The sequence below is a fragment of the Aquarana catesbeiana genome, linkage group LG05 (assembly GCF_042186555.1).
Source record: "Aquarana catesbeiana isolate 2022-GZ linkage group LG05, ASM4218655v1, whole genome shotgun sequence".
Classification (NCBI taxonomy): Eukaryota; Metazoa; Chordata; class Amphibia; order Anura; family Ranidae; genus Aquarana; species Aquarana catesbeiana.
The window spans coordinates 628478601-628502882 of NC_133328.1; the positions used below are offsets into that span (position 1 = coordinate 628478601).

At 46.5% G+C, this 24282-nt stretch overlaps 1 protein-coding gene across 1 annotated transcript in view; it reads right to left on the bottom strand.

Moving 5' to 3' along the window:
• PTK2 (protein tyrosine kinase 2) overlaps positions 1-24282 on the bottom strand; it is a gene marked incomplete in the record, with an annotated part of 322618 nt that overhangs the window by 229779 nt on the left and 68557 nt on the right.

The window sequence follows — 24282 nt, forward strand, 5'->3', positions numbered from 1 at the left end:
ATCGTGGGCAGAATTGCAGCAAATCTGTCCGCGATTCAAAACGCTGAAGTGTAAATGCAGTCTCAGACTTTAGGGAGCCCAAGCAGTGGTCAGTGGGAACAGAACATGCCCCAGCAGAAGAGATTGACAACGTGTCAGGCTTGGTGATGGAAGTGGAAGTAAAAAGATTACATGGCACCTGTGGCAGGCATAGCGCCCCACCACTGGTCTCAGTGGCAGGCATAGCGCCCCACCACTGGTCTCAGTGGCAGGCATAGCGCCCCACCACTGGTGTCAGTGGCAGGCATAGCGCCCTACCACTGGTGTCAGTGGGAGGAATAGCGCCCCACCACTGGTCTCAGTGGCAGAATAGCGCCCCATCACTGGTTTCAGTGGGAGGAATAGCGCCCCATCACTGGTTTCAGTGGGAGGAATAGCGCCCCATCACTGGTTTCAGTGGGAGGAATAGCGCCCCATCACTGGTTTCAGTGGGAGGAATAGCGCCCCATCACTGGTTTCAGTGGGAGGAATAGCGCCCCATCACTGGTTTCAGTGGGAGGAATAGCGCCCCATCACTGGTTTCAGTGGGAGGAATAGCGCCCCATCACTGGTTTCAGTGGGAGGAATAGCGCCCCATCACTGGTGTCAGTGGGAGGAATAGCGCCCCATCACTGGTGTCAGTGGGAGGAATAGCGTCCCATCACTGGTGTCAGTGGGAGGAATAGCGCCCCATCACTGGTGTCAGTGGGAGGAATAGCGCCCCATCACTGGTGTCAGTGGGAGGAATAGCGCCCCATCACTGGTGTCAGTGGGAGGAATAGCGCCCCATCACTGGTGTCAGTGGGAGGAATAGCGCCCCATCACTGGTGTCAGTGGGAGGAATAGCGCCCCATCACTGGTGTCAGTGGGAGGAATAGCGCCCCATCACTGGTGTCAGTGGGAGGAATAGCGCCCCATCACTGGTGTCAGTGGGAGGAATAGCGCCCCATCACTGGTGTCAGTGGGAGGAATAGCGCCCCATCACTGGTGTCAGTGGGAGGAATAGCACCCCACCACTGGTGTCAGTGGGAGGCATAGCGCCCCATCACTGGTGTCAGTGGGAGGAATAGCGCCCCATCACTGGTTTCAGTAGGAGGAATAGCAACCCATCACTGGTTTCAGTGGGAGGAATAGCAACCCATCACTGGTTTCAGTGGGAGGAATAGCAACCCATCACTGGTTTCAGTGGGAGGAATAGCAACCATCACTGGTTTCAGTGGGAGGAATAGCAACCCATCACTGGTTTCAGTGGGAGTTATAGCGCCCTATCACTGATGTCAGTGTGAAGAATAGTGCACCATTGCTGGGAAGAATAGTGCGAGGAATAGTACATTATGTTAGTGAGAGGAAGAATGTCCCATCATTGGTGTCAGTGGGAGGAATAGAATATTGCACCATTGCTGGGGTCAGTGGGAAGAAAAGCGCCCCTTTGTAGGTGTCAGTAGGAGAAATAGCGCCCCATCATTGGGGTCACTGTGAAAAATAGTGCACCATTGCTGTGGTCAGTGGGAAGAATAGTGCATCCTATTAGTGAGAGGAACAATGCCCCAACAGCAAGTTAAATGCAAGCAAAAGGTTGCATCCAGCCCACAGGCCACAGTTTGGAGACCACTGCTCGGAGACTTCCAGAACCTCGTCCAAGATGGCAAGCAGTAGTCTCGGGTCTTTTGAAGGTCTGAAAAGGGAGGCTTTTACAGGTAAAGAACATCCATAAAAGTAAACTTAAATGTACATAGAATCACACGGGACGATTGCAGTTTAAACAAATGTTTGGCACAGGGTCTCTTTAATGTAAGAAATATCTCATACAACCAGCTAAGGCACCAAGGACAGGGGTTATAAATCTTCCGATGTGACACGATTAACGAGCGGCCCCTGCAGACTAATGCAGAACAAGGCTAATACAACAGATTACCAATTAACCGGAATAAAGAGCTCATTTTTACAGAGTGTCAGGAATCTTGTGAGAGCCAAGGACAAGCTGATAATCAGCAAGTACGTCAGATGGGATCTCTACAACCAACCAAGGCTGACATGGTAGCACAGGAAGAAGAAAGACACTACAGATCCAGTACAATACAGCACAGGCAAAGGAGCTCCCAATCTGGGATTAATGGCAACCTTTTTTTGTGAATGTGGTAATTACTGGACGCAAAGAGCATTGGTGTGGTTTGATTCTTTACCATGCTGCGATGACACGGGGAAAGGAAGTGGACGCCAATCGCAGTGGTGAAGTAGCAAGCAATTACCAAAGTCGCTTGGTGCATCATGGTTGCATGGAGATTGGATGCTTACCAGAGCCCAATGGCTCTTATACTTCTGGGAAGCCAATAACGCTTTGGGGAAAAATCCCAAAATAGGTCTGTGATGGATGTTACAATCCAAGCAATCCCTCAGGCTTCACTCTAGCACGACTCACAAAAAACGGGACATGTAAAATATAAAAGCTCATAGTGCAATATGTCCTTAAAATTCTGTTTATTAGACTAAACTATTGCACTCACCTAGCGTTAGAAGTAAACCAACATCTATACAAAATAAGTAGCAGTGCTGGTATCATTCACTGCGCGTTCCTTCCTGCTAGCAGCTGCTGTGCGTGGTGACGTCACGTTAGGCACCGCCCAGCGTGTTTCGCCATATGTTTGACGTCATCAGGGCCCGGCTGCTTCTTTTTCAAACAGGATTTGTTTGCAGTTATATAGGGCATCATCTAACAGCAGAATTGTTCATGTCTATAATGAAAGATGTACAGCACGCTAGTTTTGGCTCCAGGTGTTGCCTTACAAAAAAAAGGTCTTGCGACTGCAGAGTGCCTGGCTCCCACCCTAAAGCTTAGATCACATGGCCTTTGCCTACCTTTGTGGGCATTTCACATCATCAAAGACAGGACACTTGTTCGGTGTTTTCAAATGGACCCCTTCCAGTGGACATGCTACATGCCGACACAAAACAATCACTGTCCCAAAAACAGAATGTTGCTCACATCAGGCGAAATCGGTTATATAAATTGCATTACAGGTATTTATTTTAAAGTCCAAACTGCATCAGAAAACTTAACTGGCAGATCGATTCAGCCATTTTTCTCAGCTATTATGTCATATCTTTGGCTAGCCTAGATGTGTTCATACAGGTTACAATCCAAATGTACAATATAGCTATGTGGGGCTACAATCTGATGGTGTACTGTCTCGAACTCACATTTCCTTCAGAGTATATGTAGCCCTATATATGAACATAGAAAGCATGTCATTAGAGACACTTAGTTCTGCATTCTTGCAAACCTTTTTTCAGCCGACTAAAGTCCACTGTCAGCTGACTTCATTCAGCTGATCCAGGCTCTGGATCGAAATCTACTTTAAAGTTGGGATCCACCTAGGTGCCTAACGGGCAGCTGCCTCAGCCTCTCAGCAAGTTGCTGGGAGACTGAGCACGTCGCTCCCGCCCCTTCCACAGTCTGGCGCTCCAGTGAGTGCTGGAGGTGCAGATCAAAAAGCCGGTGTCACTGTCAGTCAAAGGCTCTCTGTTTACACTAAAGACCAAGAACTGAGCGATCAACGGTCTTTGATCGCTCAGTTCTTATTCTAGAGGCAGCAGGAGACAGATGCAGCTGGGATTGGTGCTGCAGCCATCTGGGGTGAATATGATTGTTTTTAGTTTCGATTCCCAAACGTCTCTTTTAAAATTGTGTTTGTCTAAACAAAAACAAAAATTTTAAGTAGATGTTTCACCTGTTAATCTAAGGTGTTGTTTTTACTGCACCTTGGTCCAGTTTAAATAACTAGGACACTTATTTGTATACCTCTTGCCGTTCACATAACACATATGTGCAATGGCAAATAGGGTGGGCATTTAAACCGACACACACTGCACATTATGCATCCATGGGCAGCAGAGGCGTGCTGAAAGAATGCTCACTATGCACTCCCAGCACAGTTACCAAGTTGTAAAAGACAGCTCCCGGTCTCTAGTAATGATCAGAAGCCAGCGGCTCCCTATCATGCAACGGCTGCGACAGCCAATCACAGTGCAAGCGTAATATTCCCCACGCACACATTCCTGAAAACGGCCGTTCAGTAATGTTGGGTGCTGCAATAACCACAGGCTGGAAACCGTAGACCAGGGGTAGGCAACCTGGGGCCTTCCAGCTGTTGCAGAATTACAGGTCCCATCATGCTTCTGGGAGTAATTGTAACTGCCAGCTTTGCAATGCCTCATGGGAAATGTAGTTTTCCACAAAAGCAGAGGGCCCCAGGTTGCCCTACCCCTGCCGTAGACAATCAGAGAGAAGAAATGTCATCCGCACACCAAGGATTCCTCATATGGTAAACATACAGCAACGTTTCAGATGCCACGCAGGGCCTCTTCGTCAGGCAGGTGACCCTGTGTGGCTCCAAAACATTGCCATATGCTTACAATGTGAACACGAAAACAAAGCTTTGGATACTTTTGAGGAATACTTTGCGTACTGATGACATTTCTTCACTCAGCCAATCCCAGCGGCCACTTGATCAGGCAGCCCCTTGCCACCATTCTTAGCGAACTGAAAGCTCACTATGTTTCACGTCATCCACTCTGCAAAGGGAACATGCTGTACTTTTTTGTAAAATCAACCCCAGTGTGTTGAAATTGCACATTATTGCAAAGTGGGCCCTAATAAGCCTATTGTCTCTTTGGATATATATGGACCCAAGCTCCTACCGATAAGCTCAGCCAGGTGGTTAAGCAATAAGGCCAATATTTTTAAACTTCAGTGCTCCCTCTCCTTCAGCAGTCAGAGCCTGACGAAGGGGTCCTGCGTGACTCCGAAACGTTGCACCTTTCTTGTGTTGTGATCATGCAATAAACTACCCGTTTGGATGCCACTTTGTGCCGATCCTTGGCGTGCTGGCAAATATCTACGTTGTGACTTGAACCAGTGTCTAGCTGGTTGTTGATGCAGCCTCCAAACCTTGAGAGCTTATACCAGGAACGTGTGCGATGGGAATATGAAGTATTTCTTGACAAACATTCGCAGTCTGGCTCTACCTTACGAGGAGAGCTTGTTTATCCGCAGACTCCAGAATGATCCGCGGATATCACACGTCCGCGTCAGCTCAGGGACTCGTAATATGACCTTGAACAAACTGAAATTCCCCAAAACATCGTTCTGCGCGCTAACTGTGCTGCATCTCACCGCCGACACAGACAGGCTTTGTTCTGAGCAAACGCGGCTATTAATATCCCTGAAAAGCAGGTTACACAGAATAGATTGTGTTCCGGATAATGAAAAGCAGAGGCTGGATTCCCACTGCAAGACCAGAAATACCAGGAATGAGAGAGCTACTGTGAAAGTACCTTTCATAAAACAATATAAAGATGATAATACATTGCCAAGCACACTTCCAGTTAAATCAGAGTCTCAGGAAAACAAGATGAAGTGTATATATTTACTGTCATAACTAGGAGGTGCACCGAATGGAAATTCTGGTGCCGAAACCAAAAAACGCAGGATGCACTTGGCCAAAAACCGAAACTGAAAATTATTATTATTATACACGATTTTATATAGCGCCAACAGTTTACGCAGCGCTTTACAATGTAGAGGGGGGAAATGACAGTTTTTAAGAAAATATTTATATTTTTATTTATATAGAATTGTATTATATTCGACTTTTTAATTAATATCAACTTAAATGAATATGAATTGATCGTCGGCCATTATTGGCACCTTTAGCGCAAGAAAAGCTCAAGACAAAAATGTATCCCTTTAAATTCTTTTTTTTTTTTTTCTCAAATATCATTTTTATTGAACACTCACAAGGGGAGAGATCCCATCATTACAAAAAATATATACATATCGCTGAGGTTACACATCCTTAATTCAATGTGTAGTAAGTTTATACACATATTGTAACATCATCTTGCTTAATAGTTTAACACAAAGAAAACCATGTTTTTGGTTTACATAATGTCCCTTTAAATTCTATGTCCTCACACTGGTCTGTTGCGATTCCATTGAGGCAGTGGTTCTCAACCTTACCAGTGCTGTGACCCCTTGATAAAATTTCCCAAGTTGTGGGGACCCCTAACAGAAAAATAATTTTTGTTGCGTGGGTTGTCGGCACCCAAGGCAAAAGACAAGTAATTTGCACCCCTAACCTACGGACATTTAGCAAGTCCCTTCCACTCGTACAGTATTAAAACCCCTTATGGTACATTTTAGGATGTACCACTCTTTGTTCTCCTTTCTTTGCCTTTTATCTCTCTATCAGAATTTACTGGGTTTTTTTTTCCCCATCCCTCTCTCTAGCCATCTTTCTTATTCTTTCTCTCCCTTTTTCTTTGTTCCTCCCCTCTTTTCCTCTCCCTTCCATGTATACTTCATTTTTATTCCTTCTCTTACTCCTTGGTGGGGGGAATGGGATGAGTGGCAGTGCTGGTGGGGGAATGGGATGAGTGGCAGTGCTGGTGGGGGGGGGGGGGGGGGGGGGGGGATCAGTGGCAGTGCTGGTGGGGGGGTGGGATGAGTGGCAGTGCTGGTGGGGGGGGGGGGGGGGGGGAATCAGTGGCAGTGCTGGTGGGGGGGTGGGATCAGTGGCAGTGCTGGTGGGGGGGGTGGGATCAGTGGCAGTGCTGGTGGGGGGGGTGGGATCAGTGGCAGTGCTGGTGGGGGGGTGGGATCAGTGGCAGTGCTGGTGGGGGGGTGGGATCAGTGGCAGTGCTGGTGGGGGGGTGGGATCAGTGGCAGTGCTGGTGGGGGGGTGGGATCAGTGGCAGTGCTGGTGGGGGGGTGGGATCAGTGGCAGTGCTGGTGGGGGGGTGGGATCAGTGGCAGTGCCGGGGGGGAGTTCTGATCAGCCAGCTTAGGTGCTCTTGATCAAGGTCATCTGCTGATCTGAGAAATGTAGTGCAGACTTTTAATGGCAACTATAATCACAGGTAGTGTTACTCACCGTGTCTCCAACTTTGTCATGTCTCGCAGCAGTGACACCTATGCCGAAATCAGGAGATAGGGTCTCCTCCAGCCCCTCCCACTTCACATTCCTCACCAGTCAACTGGCCTCTAGTCTCTGCCCCCCAGCCATACCGTGAACTGAATGAGCGGCTGCGAAAAGGCTGGGAGAGCGGTGCGGGCTTCAGGAACAGCCCAGGATTTGGTGACCCCTGGCAAACTGTCATTCGACCCCCCAGGTTGAGAACCACTGCATTGAGGTGTTAAAAATCCTGCTTGCTGCATTTTTGGTCAGTTAAAAAAAAAAAAAATGCAAAAAACACACACCTCCCAGTTCAAATGCATTGAAAACGCACCAAGAACGCATCATTAGCGCACCCGTGTTGTTTTTTGATGTGGTTTTTGAGTCGCACAACCTATAAAAAACCCCAAAAGCACAACATGGTAAAAATCGGCCCAAATTCGCAGTAAAAGTTCTGCGAATTCGCGGTAAAATCATGCTGCGTTTTCGGTGCCATTATCGGCACCATGGCCGAATGCCGATAACACAATTTTTGGCCGAAATTTCGGTGCATCTCTTCATTATAGTTATTATTCTAAATAGGAAACCTTCATTTTGTTTGCAAGTGTTAAAGATTCTAACTACTAACAAGAATAAGTCCTTACATTTGAAAGAGCACCTGTCATTTCAGATCCATCATGGCAGCGCCTGTTAGCGGCAATCCACTCAACCACTGCCGCCACCTCCCTCACCTTGTTGTGTCACTGCCGCATCACCAGCCGTCCCATTAAAGTGATTGGGACTGTCGGAGAGTCAACAGAGGGTCAGAGGAGGAGCCGCTCCAGGAGAGATGACAGTTGCTCTTTAAAAATGATGATTTAAACCGAGTTAATTGAAATCACTTGTAAAAAGGCTTGATTTAAATCAAAACCACCCTGCATAGGCTGCTTATGGAGTAAACTACTACTTCTATCCAACGAGCAGGGCCCTCAGATTCCTCTTGTACCAAATTGTAATGTAACTGTAATGTCTGCCCTCATGTTGTAAAGCGCTGTGCAAACTGTTGGCGCTATATAAAACCTGTACAATAATAATAGCTCTTCTACTGCAATTAAAGCAAAGGTAGGAGAAAGAGTCCACCGGAGAGGAGAGCATTTACACCTTTCATTGCAAACTAATCAAAAGTTGTCAAGTTCACATAATACCGCTTCTATTGTGAACAGAGAAACACAGGCTGCTGAAGAGGCGAGTAAACAACCTGTTCTATTGCTACCTGGGCAAAGGTAGGAGATACAGGCTACCGTACAGGTGGAGTATAATACCTCTTTCTACTGCAAACAGAGTGAAGGCAGGAAACAAAGGTCGCTGGACAGAGGAGTATAACAACTCTTTTGTAACAAAAAAAGAGTGAAAGTAAGCCCCAGTTCACACAGGGGCGGCACGACTTGCAGGTCGCCTCACCGAGGCAGCCTGCACACGACTGCCACGGCGACTTGCAAAACGACTTCTGTATAGAAGTCTATGCAAGTCGCCTCAAGTCGCCCCAAAAGAAGTACAAGAACCTTTTTCTAAGTCGGAGCGACTTGCGTTGCTCCTATTAGAACGGTTCCATTGTACAGAACGGGAGGCGACTTGTCAGGCAGCTAGGTCGCCTGACATGTCGCCCCCGTGTGAACCGGCAGTAAGAGAGACATGGGCTGCTGAAAAGTTGGGGTATACTAACTTATCTATTGCTAACTGAGCAAAGGTAGGAGATGCAAGCCACCAGACAGGTGAGTAGAATAAATCTACTACAGTAAAAGGTAAGAGAACTGGGCGGGCCATAAGAGGGTGAGTATACTACTTTTTTTCTTTTTTTTTTTTGTATTGCTGAGTAAAGATAAGAGACAAAGGCTGACGGACAGGTGAGTAGAATACCTCTTGCTCCTGAAAACCTAGCAAACGGCAGGAAACAAAGGCCATCGGAGGATTCAATACCTGTTTTGTTGCAGGGAATATTCAGCTGGAATCTTTTTTGCAGTCGATAGTGTCTCTTTAAAGGTGTCAAAAGGATGTCCTAACCTTCCTACAACCGCCCTTAACCAAACAAATGTTTCCTAGTTGCAAACGCCACGCTCTAAAAATTCAGAGAGAAGGAAGGGACATGCAAGAGAGTATCATGTGACAAGAGCGTGTCTTCTGTTATTATTATACAGGATTTATATAGCACCAACAGTTTGTGCAGCGCTTTACAACAGGAGGGCAAACAGTACAGCTACAATGCAATTAAAGCAGAGTTCCATCTGTTTTTGCAGGTCCAATCACGCTCATGCCCATCCTAAATGCTGTAATAAATGGCTATTTTTTTTTTTCTTTGTACATAAGTTTTTTCAATTTTCTTCTGCAGCACTTCTGGCTGCGGCCACTTAGGCGATTCCGTCACTAGGCGATCGGCAAGGGCTCCTGGGATAGCGGCATCACATATCCCAGGAAACCTTGCAGATCACCTAGTGATTTGCAAGGTTTCACGAAAATTACGTGAACGGGCGGACCGGGATGTCATGATTGGAAGGTTGCTATAGCAATGGGGCAGGAACTTCCGCCCAACGCCATTGTTTTGGCAACCCGATAGGAAGAGAGAGATCTGCTCAGTGCGCAGGCGCGAGATCGGGAGGTGCATGCTGGGTAGTCAGCTGCACCGAATCCCAGAAGTCAAGAGAAGAGGGCTTCAGATGCCCACAGATGACATGGAACCTGCATTCTTCCCAGATCTGAATCTGAGATGGAGAAAACTGGCTACAAGGGCGAGTTCAGAGGGTGGTGATAAATGGGGAGTACTCAGAATGGTCAGGGGTGGGTAGTGGGGTCCCCCAGGGTTCTGTGCTGGGACCAATTCTATTTAATTTGTTCATAAACGACTTGGAGGATGGGATAAACAGTTCAATCTCTGTATTTGAAATGGAATTTAAATCTGTACTGAGTGGTAAACCACCACCCCCCCGTGACAAAATTAAATTGTGGCGCTCTCTCCAATGGATTTAATCACCTCCTATAGTGAAAAATAAAAAATCTAAAATCTAAATCTAACCATCACCCTATTACTGGTGTGTATCTAAATAGCAAAAAACTGTACAATAGATATAGGGTAAATAACCTGTTGATACCCTCACAATGTGTTCATTGAAAAAAGTAAGTGAAAATAATAGTGACACCAAAATACCTAATACATAACGTGATTCAGTGTTAATATTAATCAGATGCTGCTATATCGACTCAATATCCATATAATAAACTATAAAAAATAAGTATACAATCTATAAATATAAGTGCATCATAATAGTGTCCGTGATGGTAATCAAAAACAACATATAATGTGCAACAACAAGTCCTTCTGTTGTAAGAATGTGAGTTCTTCTAATAGGATCTTCCACCACACCTCTGTGCTCAGTGACCACTCTCCCTATGGACAGCCACTCACCAGCTCCTCATGCCTCCACTTTCGTATGAGGCTAAAAAGGCATAGATGACTGCTGCTACTGGCAAGGGTTTAAACCATGTCCATCCAGGAGGCTCGTTCCATATAAAATTAAAAAACTTCCAATAGTGTAATAACGTAAAACACTTTAATGATTCACACTGCAAATTACACTTCAACAATTCCACTCACATTGTGTATAAAACAAAACAGCACAGCAAACTCCACAGCAATCCGTCCGATATAATATCAACCAACAGCTGAGATAAACCTCCTAGGGGGTATGCGGTCACAGCGGACCCTCTAATCGCCAGCGCTCAGAGTGTCTCTCACCCTCTCGCCGCTTGCTTCGTAGATGGGTATAGCTGCCTTCCCCACTGGGTTAACCAAACAGCCAGCTTCTACCTGTCACTAGTACGTGGTGTTCCTCTTCTTACGGCCACGCCCCCGACATGTTTCGATACGCCTGTACCTTAATCATGGGATAGGCCGTTCTGGACATCCATCACCCCTTATATTCCCTTCTATCTCCAATCGAAATGAAGACGCCTAAGTGCGCATGCGCGCCTCCATATTCGACGGCCAATCGAATGTTCCCCGTCGGAAATAAGGGCACCCTAGTGCGCGTGCGCATCTCTCTATCCAGCGTCTGCGCTCTACGAGTGTCCCCGTGACCGCAAATCCCCGCTAATATATACAACACAGCTCATAATGTAGCTGCATACTCTGGCACTGTGAGATTAATCCCTCCCAGCCGTCATAGATGGTGGGCTGCCAGATAGCGCTGTTATACCCTGACATGTCAAAAAAACATATCCTTTACCTTTCACATATTGCAGCGATTTACATATATAAAAACATGTGTCAACATTGACATCTCTATGCTTATTAACCCCACTTAACATATATGGGTTAGACAACCACATACTAAGATATATTAAAAGCATCATTAAAAAATCTTCTAACCATTGCTGTGGTGAGAAAATTGATAAATTTCAAATAGATTATATTGCGTATATAGAGAAAAGAAAACAAGAATGGCTGAAACACATCATTTAAAACCCCACCTTAACCATTAATAAAGGATGGGAAATATATTCTACTAAAATCTCTAAACTTAAAACTACTACTGCCGATTGATCTGCCCCTAAGTTCAATAGTCAATAAATGCTCATATTAATTATTAATAAATATTCACGGAATAATAAAGATCCAAAAATTTAAAGATTTAAAAATTACTAAAATAATTCCACTCGTAGCAGCATCAGTGAATATATAAAATATAGGACCGTGTAGGTGGGGTTTTAAATGGATGTGTTTCAGCCATTCTTGTTTTTCTTTTCTCTATATACGCAATATAATCTATTTGAAATTTATCAATTTTCCTCACCACAGCAATGGTTAGAAGATTTTTTAATGATGCTTTTAATATATCTTAGTATGTGGTTGTCTAACCCATATATGTTGATAAGTGGGGTTAATAAGCATAGAGATGTCAATGTTGACACATGTTTTTTTATATATGTAAATCGCTGCAATATGTGAAAGGTAAAGGATCATGTTTTTTTGACATGTCAGGGTATAACAGCGCTATCTGGCAGCCCACCATCTATGACGGCTTGGGAGGGATTAATCTCACAGTGCCAGAATATGCAGCTACATTATGAGCTGTGTTGTATATATTAGCGGGGATTTGCGGTCACGGGGACACTCGTTAACAGCGCAGACGCTGGATAGAGAGATGCGCACCGCGCACTAGGGTGCCCTTATTTCCGACGGGGAACATTCGATTGGCCGCGTCGAATATGGAGGCGCGCATGCGCACTTAGGCGTCTTCATTTCGATTGGAGATAGAAGGGAATATAAGGGGTGATGGATGTCCAGAACGGCCTATCCCATGATTAAGGTACAGGCGTATCGAAACATGTCGGGAGCGTGGCCGTAAGAAGAGGAACACCACGTACTAGTGACAGGTAGAAGCTGGCTGTTTGGTTAACCCAGTGTGAGAAGGCAGCTATACCCATCTACGAAGCAAGCGGGCGAGAGGGTGAGAGACACTCTGAGCGCTGGCGATTAGAGGGTCCGCTGTGACCGCATACCCCTAGGAGGTTTATCTCAGCTGTTGGTTGATATTATATCGGACGGATTGCTGTGGAGTTTGCTGTGCTGTTTTGTTTTATACACAATGTGAGTGGAATTGTTGAAGTGTAATTTGCAGTGTGAATCATTAAAGTGTTTTTACGTTATTACACTATTGGAAGTTTTTTTAATTTTATATGGAACGAGCCTCCTGGATGGACATGGTTTAAACCCTTGCCAGTAGCAGTAGTCATCTATGCCTTTTTAGCCTCACTTTTCACTTTTTTTCACTATAGGAGGTGATTAAATCCATTGGAGAGAGCGCCCACAATTTAATTTTGCACGGGGGGTGGTGGTTTACCACTCAGTACAGATTTAAATTCCATTTCAAATACAGAGATTGAACTGTTTATCCCATCCTCCAAGTCGTTTATGAACAAATTAAATAGGATTGGTCCCAGCACAGAACCCTGGGGGACCCCACTACCACACCCTGACCATTCCAAGTACTCCCCATTTTATCACCCACCCTCTGAACTCGCCCTTGTAGCCAGTTTTCTCCGTCTCAGATTCAGATCTGGGAAGAATGCAGGTTCCATGTCATCTGTGGGCATCTGAAGCCCTCTTCTCTTGACTTCTGGGACTCGGTGCAGCTGACTACCCCAGCATGCACCTCCTGATCTTGCGCCTGCGCACTGAGCAGATCTCTCTCTTCCTGACGGGTATGCCAAAACAATGGCATTGGGCGGAAGTTCCTGCCCCATTGCTATAGCAACCTTCCAATCATGACATCCCGGTCCGCCCGTTCACGTAATTTTCGTGAAACCTTGCAAATCACTAGGTGATCTGCAAGGTTTCCTGGGATATGTGATGCCGCTATCCCAGGAGCCCTTGCCGATCGCCTAGTGACGGAATCGCCTAAGTGGCCGCAGCCAGAAGTGCTGCAGAAGAAAATTGAAAAAACTTATGTACAAAGAAAAAAAAAAAAAAATAGCCATTTATTACAGCATTTAGGATGGGCATGAGCGTGATTGGACCTGCAAAAACAGATGGAACTCTGCTTTAATTGCATTGTAGCTGTACTGTCTGCCCTCCTGTTGTAAAGCGCTGCACAAACTGTTGGTGCTATATAAATCCTGTATAATAATAACAGAAGACACGCTCTTGTCACATGATACTCTCTTGCATGTCCCTTCCTTCTCTCTCTGAATTTTTAGAGCGTGTGGCGTTTGCAACTAGGAAACATTTGTTTGGTTAAGGGTGGTTTGTAGGAAGGTTAGGACATCCTTTTGACACCTTTAAAGAAGACCACTATCGACTGCCAAAAAAGATTCCAGCTGAATATTCCCTGCAACAAAACAGGTATTGAATCCTCCGATGGCCTTTGTTTCCTTTGCATACCCCTAGGAGGTTTATCTCAGCTGTTGGTTGATATTATATCGGACGGATTGCTGTGGAGTTTGCTGTGCTGTTTTGTTTTATACACAATGTGAGTGGAATTGTTGAAGTGTAATTTGCAGTGTGAATCATTAAAGTGTTTTACGTTATTACACTATTGGAAGTTTTTTTAAGTTTATATGGAACGAGCCCTCCTGGATGGACATGGTTAAACCCTTGCCAGTAGCAGCAGTCATCTATGCCCTTTTTAGCCTCATACGAAAGTGGAGGCATGAGGAGCTGGTGAGTGGCTGTCCATAGGGAGAGTGGTCACTGAGCACAGAGGTGTGGTGGAAGATCCTATTAGAAGAACTCACATTCTTACAACAGAAGGACTTGTTGTTGCACATTATATGTTGTTTTTGATTACCATCACGGACACTATTATGATGGCACTTATATTTATAGATTGTATACTTATTTTTTATAGTTTAATTATATGGATATTGAGTCGATATAGCAGCATCTGATTAATATTAACACTGAATCACGTTATGTATTAGGTATTTTGGTGTCACTATTATTTTCACTTACTTTTTTCAATGAACACATTGTGAGGGTATCAACAGGTTATTTACCCTATAATCCTATTGTACAGTTTTTTGCTATTTAGATACACACCAGTAATAGGGTGATGGTTAGATTTTAGATTTTTTATTTTTCACTATAGGAGGTGATTAAATCCATTGGAGAGAGCGCCACAATTTAATTTTGTCACGGGGGGGTGGTGGTGTTACCACTCAGTACAGATTTAAATTCCATTTCATGTTTGTCTCATATATTAAGTGGCAGCTATAGGTAGGTGTTATTTCACCGGATGTGTAGCACCATCTAGGTGAAGTATCCAAGGCGCAGTGGGGGTTGACCTAGTAGAGGGTGAATTTTGTCTAGGAGTAACCGTATAGTCACAATCTCTGTATTTGCAGACGATACTAAGCTAAGCAGGGCAATAACTTCTCCGCAGGATGTGGAAACCTTGCAAAAAGATCTGAACAAATTAATGGGGTGGGCAACTACATGGCAAATGAGGTTCAATATAGAAAAATGTAAAATAATGCATTTGGGTGGCAAAAATATGAATGCAATCTATACACTGGGGGGAGAACCTCTGGGGGAATCTAGGAGGAAAAGGACCTGGGGGTCCTAGTAGATGATAGGCTCAGCAATGGCATGCAATGCCAAGCTGCTGCTAACAAAGCAAACAGAATATTGGCATTAAAAAGGGGATCAACTCCAGAGATAAAACGATAATTCTCCCGCTCTACAAGACTCTGGTCCGGCCGCACCTGGAGTATGCTGTCCATTTCTGGCGCACCAGTCCTCAGGAAGGATGTACTGGAAATGGAGAGAGTACAAAGAAGGGCAACAAAGCTAATAAAGGGTCTGGAGGATATTAGTTATGAGGAAAGGTTGCGAGCTCTGAACTTATTCTCTCTGGAGAAGAGACAGTTAAGAGGGGATAGGATTTAGCCACAGCTATTCAAGGACACTCATTTAATGATCATATTCGAAGAAAATCACATTGGGGGGGGGGGGGGGTGTACTGAGTGCAGTTCCTGAAATATAATAATGGCTCAGGCAAATAGCACAGCTTAGGGTTGTCCCGATACCGATACTAGTATCGGTATCGGCACCGATACCGAGCATTTGCCCAAGTACTTGTACTCGGGGCAAATGCTCCCGATGCCCTCCCCGATACCTTGACTGTCAGCTGTGATCGGCGCGTGGGGGAGTTACAAGATTCTCCCCCAGCGGCTTTCCACCAGCTTTAGTGACATACAGCGGTGATCGGTCACAGCTGACTGTCACTGCATCCTCCCTCCATGCCCCCTCTTTCCTCTGTCTTCTCAGCTGTCCCCTCCGTTCTGCTCTTATCTGTCCTTATCTGTCCCTCTCCCGCTGTCCCCTCGTTCTGCTCTTATCTGTCCCCTCCGTTCTGCTCTTATCTGTCCCCTCCGTTCTGCTCTTATCTGTCCCCTCCGTTCTCCCCTTCAGTTCCTCCGTCCTCCCCCTCCTTCCTTTGTGTATGGATAGAGTCAGCTGACTCTGTCCCATTCACAGAACTGAAACATTGTAATCTTCTGTGATTACGATGTGTCCAGTTTATGAATGGAGAGAAGCTGCGGTCTTCTCTCCATTCATTGTCAGTGCAGCTGACGCTGCAGAGAAAGGGACTGGGGATTCTCTATCCTCTGTCTCTTTCTCTGTCTCAAGGGGGAGATATCAGAGGTCTGTTAAGACCCCTGATATCTCACCAAAGCCCCCCAAAAGGGCTGATTAAAAAAAAAAAAAAAAAAAACAATAAAGAATAAAGAAATATTATTGTAAAAAAATAAAAATTGTAAAAAAAAAAAAAATAACACACACATACAACGTTCACCCCCTCCCCCCCCCCCCCCACAAACAAAAAGCAAGCACTGTTAAAAAAAAAAAAAAAATGAAAAAAAAAACACTGTCACGTGACATTAAAAAACAAAGTATCGGTAATCGGTATCGGCGAGTACTTGAAAAAAAGTATCGGTACTTGTACTCGGTCCTAAAAAAGTGGTATCGGGACAACCCTAGCACAGCTGATCACATTGACCCTGAGACGAGGACGTAGCCAGCTGGAAGAATAACAGCAGGAACGGGAGGGAGGTGTCAGAAGCTGAAAATCATTACTGCCCTGTAATTTTTAACGTTTCAAGCCTGGCCCTAAAATTATCTTTAAAGTGAACATGACACAAAAGAACATGTTTAACGCACCCCAGAGCAGGTAGTTCCTCAGGGTGCAAGATGCCAAGTAAGCAAGCAACACATTAAGCAACGTGTGGTCATGTGACAAGGAAGCAGGTCACGTGATCAAGCACAGGGATGATCCCTGAGCCCTTCTGTAACCTGCATGCACAGCTCTGCCATCCAGTTTGGTGTGTACTGCCATTAGGCTAGGTTTCCACTATTGCGACTTGAAAGTCACGCAATTTTGATGCAACTTGAAACAAGTTGCATCAAAGAGGGACCAAAAGTAGTGCAGGGATTACTTTGAAGTCGCATAGATATGAACGGTACTCAATGGAAATCATGGGGTACGACTTGTCATGTGGCTTTGCAGTACCAAGTCGCATGATAAGTCGCACTAGAGCAGGGATATGCAATTAGCGCACCTCCAGCTGTTGCAAAACTACAAGTCCCATCATGCCTCTGGTTGTCATGCGTGTGGGTGTCAGAGTCTGGCAATGCCTCATAGGATTTGAAGTTCTGCAACAGCTGGAGGTCCACTAATTGCATATCCCTGCACTAGTGGAAACGTAGCCTTATGGGAAGTTCACAGAAAGGCAGTACAGGCATAGGAACCAATGAATTTACATTATCCACATCAGCTTGAACAGGCACAGTCCAGTGTAAAATGCAGACACAGAAATACACTATGAAGAGTTGTGCAGGACAGCAGGAGGCAGAGAAACAGCAGTACAGTGATTTTCCCAGTGAAGAGCTGCACAGGGGGGCATGACAGCAGAGGTCTGATCACTGCAATACAAGCAGGCTGAGCTCCCAAGTTGAATGCAAAAGAAGCAAACTGACCATGCTGGGATGTGCTCCTATGCCCTGGCATGATCAGTTTGAAATAGAAAAGCAGTAACACTGGCAGGATCACCAGGTATTTCACACACAGGAGGATATACAAAGGGAACGGGAGACTTTTTAATACAACAGACATGTATCAGAAATAAGAAATGTTGGGGCAACATCAACTTTAAAGTCTATTTGCAAGGGCTGTATCACAAGTTACTGCTTAAAGCGGTACATCTCTTTCGTGCATACACACTTTCCAATTTTTCTCTTTAAAAAGCTGCAAGTACAGAAAAATGCTTTATACCATAAAAGAAAGCTTCACACCACGCTTTCATTAGGCATAAACTAACATTATTGTTTCAGCACTATTGAGGGCACACCACCCAGCACACCTCCCTGACCAGTTTCAGTACTGTGCTTCAAGTGAGATGTCCTGGGTCTCCAGCCTCCCCGCCTGTGGTACCAGGCCTAGGACTCTCCCAGCCTCCTGCCTGTGGTACCAGCCCTAGGACTCTCCCAGCCTCCTGCCTGTGGAACCAGCCCTAGGACTCTCCCAGCCTCCTGCCTGTGGAACCAGCCCTAGGACTCTCCCAGCCTCCTGCCTGTGGAACCAGCCCTAGGACTCTCCCAGCCTCCTGCCTGTGGAACCAGCCCTAGGACTCTCCCAGCCTCCTGCCTGTGGAACCAGCCCTAGGACTCTCCCAGCCTCCTGCCTGTGGAACCAGCCCTAGGACTCTCCCAGCCTCCTGCCTGTGGAACCAGCCTAGGACTCTCCCAGCCTCCTGCCTGTGGAACCAGCCCTAGGACTCTCCCAGCCTCCTGCCTGTGGAACCAGCCCTAGGACTCTCCCAGCCTCCTGCCTGTGGAACCAGCCCTAGGACTCTCCCAGCCTCCTGCCTGTGGAACCAGCCCTAGGACTCTCCCAGCCTCCTGCCTGTGGAACCAGCCCTAGGACTCTCCCAGCCTCCTGCCTGTGGAACCAGCCTAGGACTCTCCCAGCCTCCTGCCTGTGGAACCAGCCCTAGGACTCTCCCAGCCTCCTGCCTGTGGAACCAGCCCTAGGACTCTCCCAGCCTCCTGCCTGTGGAACCAGCCCTAGGACTCTCCCAGCCTCCTGCCTGTGGAACCAGCCCTAGGACTCTCCCAGCCTCCTGCCTGTGGAACCAGCCCTAGGACTCTCCCAGCCTCCTGCCTGTGGAACCAGCCCTAGGACTCTCCCAGCCTCCTGCCTGTGGAACCAGCCCTAGGACTCTCCCAGCCTCCTGCCTGTGGAACCAGCCCTAGGACTCTCCCAGCCTCCTGCCTGTGGAACCAGCCCTAGGACTCTCCCAGCCTCCTGCCTGTGGAACCAGCCCTAGGACTCTGCCAGCCTCCTGCCTGTGGTACCAGCCCTAGGACTCTGCCAGCCTCCTGCCTGTGGTACCAGCCCTAGGACTCTGCCAGCCTCCTGCCTGTGGTACCAGCCCTAGGACTCTGCCAGCCTCCTGCCTGTGGTACCAGCCCTAGGACTCTGCCAGCCTCCTGCCTGTGGTACCAGCCCTAGGACTCTGCCAGCCTCCTGCCTGTGGTACCAGCCCTAGGACTCTGCCAGCCTCCTGCCTGTGGTACCAGCCCTAGGACTCTCCCAGCCTCCTGCCTGTGGTGCCAGCCCAGAGATCTCACCAACTGTTTGTGTAACCAGATCTACCCTAAACTTCACTGTGAGAGATGAAGTCACAGACTCCAAGATAAAATAGTCATTTAGGTAGAGTATTCTGAAATAGTGGTCATTCTCCATTATCTGTGCTTACAAATTCTTAAGGAGACTGTGCTGTATTGCCACTTAATGTCCTTATTGAGTCGTAGAGAGTTTGTTCTTATAAGCCCGTTTGCATAACTTAAAGCCCAACTCAAGGCAGAAAAAAAAAAAAAGAGCCCTTGCAGTGGGGCTGTGCCGCTCTGCCACGATCCGAAGGTTCTCTGCCCTTGGCATCATGTCCAGAGCAGGACTATGGACCCTGCCCTGGTTTTGATGATGCCAACACACTGGACAACTAGAGTGAGGGTCCAGATTGAAGCTGCAGGGAATGGTCTAGCTGCAGAAAGGAGCAACGGATCAGGTAAGTATATTTCCTGTTATTACTCCCTTAGACATAAATAAGCAATTAGCCCTTGCAGTGTAGGCACAGCCCCATTGCAAATCTGGCCATAGATTGAGCGATTTTCTTTCCTGCAACCACAAGTTGCAAGAAAGAAAATGTCCCAATTCCCCCCATCAACACAGTAAGTGTTGACGGGGGAATCCTTCCCGTGGAGCCATTGTGTTCTCCCCCGGGAGAACACAGCGATTACTGCTAGTGGCTATAGCTGCTGACCATAATCGCATGTAAAATCCAATAGGCTGGTAGTACCCAAGTTGATTAATCAATCAACTTGGGTACATTCAGACTGTCCAATACATGGTTTGAATTTCAGCCAGTCCTTGCTGAACCAGCCAAGATTTGAATGGCCGGCTTTAGGGATCATTTTCTATTTGCCCAAAGTTGGGCTTTAGTAACTGCTTTTAACATTTTTTTACCTCAATGCAAGGAATTAAATAAAAGAGGAATTTCAGCCTTTCCCATTCGCCTTAATATTTGCTTGCCCCTGCTTACTGTGATACTGTGTTCTGCACGGTAAGGATACTCAACTGGGATCCAGCGTTGAGCTGCTGGGATCTCTTCTCTGAAGCTGCTGCATGGGTCCGGAGCTGCCATGTTTCCTCCTGACAGCTGCTGGCTCTTCCAGGTGTAGGCATTCTATGGCCCAACCCCTCCTCCTTACTGAATGTGACTGCACGTCATGCATCCCAGAAGGCACCGGGGCATCAGCGTCATCCGCCTATGCGAACACCGGAAGATGGGGGGTGGGGTGAGCCCTTTAGCAAGAAAAGAAGGTAAACAAAAAAACTAAAAGAAAAAAACCTTGTAATCTGTGCTGCAGAGGATTGGAGGGGAGGAGAATGCTGCGGGAGGGTGGAGAGGGGGAGAATGCTGCGGGAGAATGGAGGGGAGGAGAATTCTGCGGGAGGAATGGAGGGGAGGAGAATTCAGCCGGAGGAATGGAAGGAGAGGAGAATGCAGCGGGAGGGTGGAAGGGAGGAGAATGCAGCGGGAGGGTGGAGAGGAGGAGAATGCAGCGGGAGGGTGGAGAGGAGGAGAATGCAGCGGGAGGGTGGAGAGGAGGAGAATGCAGCGGGAGGGTGGAGAGGAGGAGAATGCAGCGGGAGGGTGGAGAGGAGGAGAATGCAGCGGGAGGGTGGAGAGGAGGAGAATGCAGCGGGAGGGTGGAGAGGAGGAGAATGCAGCGGGAGGGTGGAGAGGAGGAGAATGCAGCGGGAGGGTGGAGAGGAGGAGAATGCAGCGGGAGGGTGGAGAGGAGGAGAATGCAGCGGGAGGGTGGAGAGGAGGAGAATGCAGCGGGAGGGTGGAGAGGAGGAGAATGCAGCGGGAGGGTGGAGAGGAGGAGAATGCAGCGGGAGGGTGGAGAGGAGGAGAATGCAGCGGGAGGGTGCAGAGGAGGAGAATGCAGCGGGAGGGTGGAGAGGGGGAGAATGCTGCGGGAGGGAGGAGAGGGGGAGAATGCTGCGGGAGGGTGGAGAGGAGGAGAATGCTGCGGGAGGGTGGAGAGGGGGAGAATGCTGCGGGAGGAATGGAGGGGAGGAGAATGCTGCGGGAGGGTGGAGAGGAGGAGAATGCTGCGGGAGGAATGGAGGAGAGGAGAATGCAGCGGGAGGATGGAGAGGAGGAGAATGCAGCGGGAAGGTGGAGAGGAGGAGAATGCAGCGGGAAGGTGGAGAGAAGGAGAATGCAGCGGGAGGGTGGAGGAGGAGGAGAATGCAGCGGGAGGGTGCAGAGGAGGAGAATGCAGCGGGAGGGTGCAGAGGAGGAGAATGCAGCGGGAGGGTGGAGAGGAGGAGAATGCTGCAGGTGGGTGGAGAGGAGGAGAATGCTGCGGGTGGGTGAAGGTCCACTGTAGAGTAAAAAATGTTTTAGGCTTTATAACCACTTTAATTTTCAGATTCCCACATTAGTCCAGTTCAGACTGGTTTTCTGTAAGCTTATATGCACATAATTGAAAGCGCCAATGAAAGACTCCTAACCAACCCACACACACTCTGCATCACAGTTCATTTAAATAAATTCTGCCCTGCAGCAAGGCCTTTGCACGGTAAAATGTATGCAATATCTGTCAGGTCTCATTCAGATGATGTGCCCCCAGTCAGTGTCGCACAGGCTGAGCAGAGGCCCGGGAGATGTGTCCAGCAAAATTGATCAGCATAATCATGTGAAGATGCAGAAATCGGCACAATCATGTGAAGATGCAGAAACAAAATTCATGTCCCGGAAACAAAAGTAAGACAAGTACAGACATTACACACTACTGATAATATGTTTAGAGTTCTGGGCAATTCCACTAACACATTTAGCAGAAGGGACATTGTAAAATGAATTACCAATCTAAAAGTAGAGCTACAGTTCAGATAAAAACTTGCCAGTAAGGTTTGTACATGGTCTGCCTGGAGCCAATGTTCTCCTGTGGTCACATCAAATAAAAGTATGACTAAAGACCAGACAGCCATAAAGACTCAGGGCGAATCTGTAAGGCATTTCCCACACATTACTGGGAGGTGTGGATACTGGCGGAAGCTGTACGTCAAATTCGTGAAGGCAGCATGACACTTTCATTGGAAATACAGATAAAGTGTTCCAAATTCAAGTACTTCATAATAGCAACAATTTTATTGTCTGACGGCATTGTTGCCACGGAGTCAATAAGGTTTATTGGGCCATATTGGCTCCAAGAAAAGTTGAGCAAAGTAAGACCTTCAATGTGGCTGCCAATTGTGTGGACTGTTGCTTTGGGGTTGCACAATAATATAATTATACTGTATTATAATATAAAACTAAAATGTACTGTTGTATTATGGAATATTACAAACACTATGACAAGGGATGGACGGTAACGTGTTTCGAGGGTGTTCCCTTTGTCAAACCTTTGACAAAAAGGAAGCACCCTCAAAATGTGTTACTGCCCCGTCCCTTGACAATGTTTGGCCATGAGGAGCTACGGTGGTGGCAGATGCCGCTCTATGTGTATACACAGCCAGTCATTCTGAGCGGGTCCCCCATGCAGCCAGCATCAGGATCGTCTACCGCTGCTCTTCACAACCTCCCTGTGCGATGTGCTTGAGCTCTCTACCTCTCACCCATATTACTCAAGAGATTCCAAAGTGCAAATGTGCTATTTTATTTTATAGAATAAACTTTACTATACTCCAATTGGATCCAGCACTCCTACTCTTTTGTTTTTGTAGAAAAAATGATCCGCACTCCGGTTGTTGCTCTTACAATTTCTTCATTTTATTGAATAGCCACAGTGAACAAACGCGGATTAAGTCAGTTGACGTGTTTCAGCATATAAGGCCTTAGTCATAATGACTAAGGCCTTATAAGCTGAAACACGTCAACTGACATAATCTGCGTTTGTTCACTGTGGCTATTCAATTATGACTAAGGCCTTATAGGCTGAAATGCATCAACTGACTTAATCTGCGTTTGTTCACGGTGGCTATTCAATTATGACTAAGGCCTTATAGGCTGAAACGCGTCAACTGACTTAATCTGCGTTTGTTCACTGTGGCTATTCAATAAAATGAAGAAATTTTAAGAGCAACAACCGGAGTGCAGATTATTTTTTCTACATTACTCTACTCAGCCAGCAACTGTGGATCGAGCACCTGGGAGCTCTGCTATCTATATGGTGCATGGGTAGTAGCACTGACGTTTCTGTTTATACTTCTTTTGTTTTTGTGCCAGCCGTGATCAGCCCAGATCATTGAAGGAAGCTGCAGGAATACATAATCCACATAACATGAACTCTTTCTTCAGATGAAGTGTTATTGCCCTTTACTGTGCTGTGCGTCTTTTTTTTATCACTAAACATCATAGGCTCAGTTTGAATTTCCCAGGTTTGTGAAACGTTAACTTAACCCCTTAGTGCCGACCTATGCAGCTCGTCTTGAAGGGGTTGTACTGGGGTGATATGCAGCTGCAGGCATCACCCCAGTACCGTTTTTTAGTGATAACAACCGATGCGGCTAAAAGCAGCTCGGCTGTTATGCTAAAGGAGTGGAGGGGACGTCCCCCTTCCCGCTGCCTTCCACCGCTCTTCCTGGGCCTCCCATCCCACCGGGAAACCCGATTCACGACCCAGAGCTTCCACCGGCTAGAGTGAGACTGGAACAAAGCCGGAAACTGCTTGGTTCAGCCCCCTATGTAAAAAACACGAAAGCGACGTCACAATATCACTTTCGGTTTACTCGACTGCCAATGGCGCCGATTTAAAAAAAATTACAGTATTCAGTATCGCTGTTTTTGGCGATCTGAATACTTTTAAGTGCAATGGAGGGATTTGGGTTCTTTTAGACCCCCGATCCTTCCATAAAGTGTACTTGTCACCACCTATTACTGTCACAAGGGATGTTCACATCAATAAAAGTGATCAGAATTTATTTTATTTTTTTAAAGGGACAATGTAAAAAAAAAAAAATAAAAAAAAGAAATACTTTTTTTTTTTTTTTTTAAGCACAGCAAAGTAAACGCATGCGTAAGTCGCGCCCGCATATGTAAACAGTGTTCAACTCACACAGGTGAGGTATCGCCGCGATAGTCAGTGAGAGCAACAATTCTAGTAAAAGACCTCTTCTGTAATCCTAACCTGGTAACTTAATTTTTTTTTTTTAAAGCGTCGCCTATGGAGATTTTTTTTTTTTTTTTTTTTTTTTTTTTT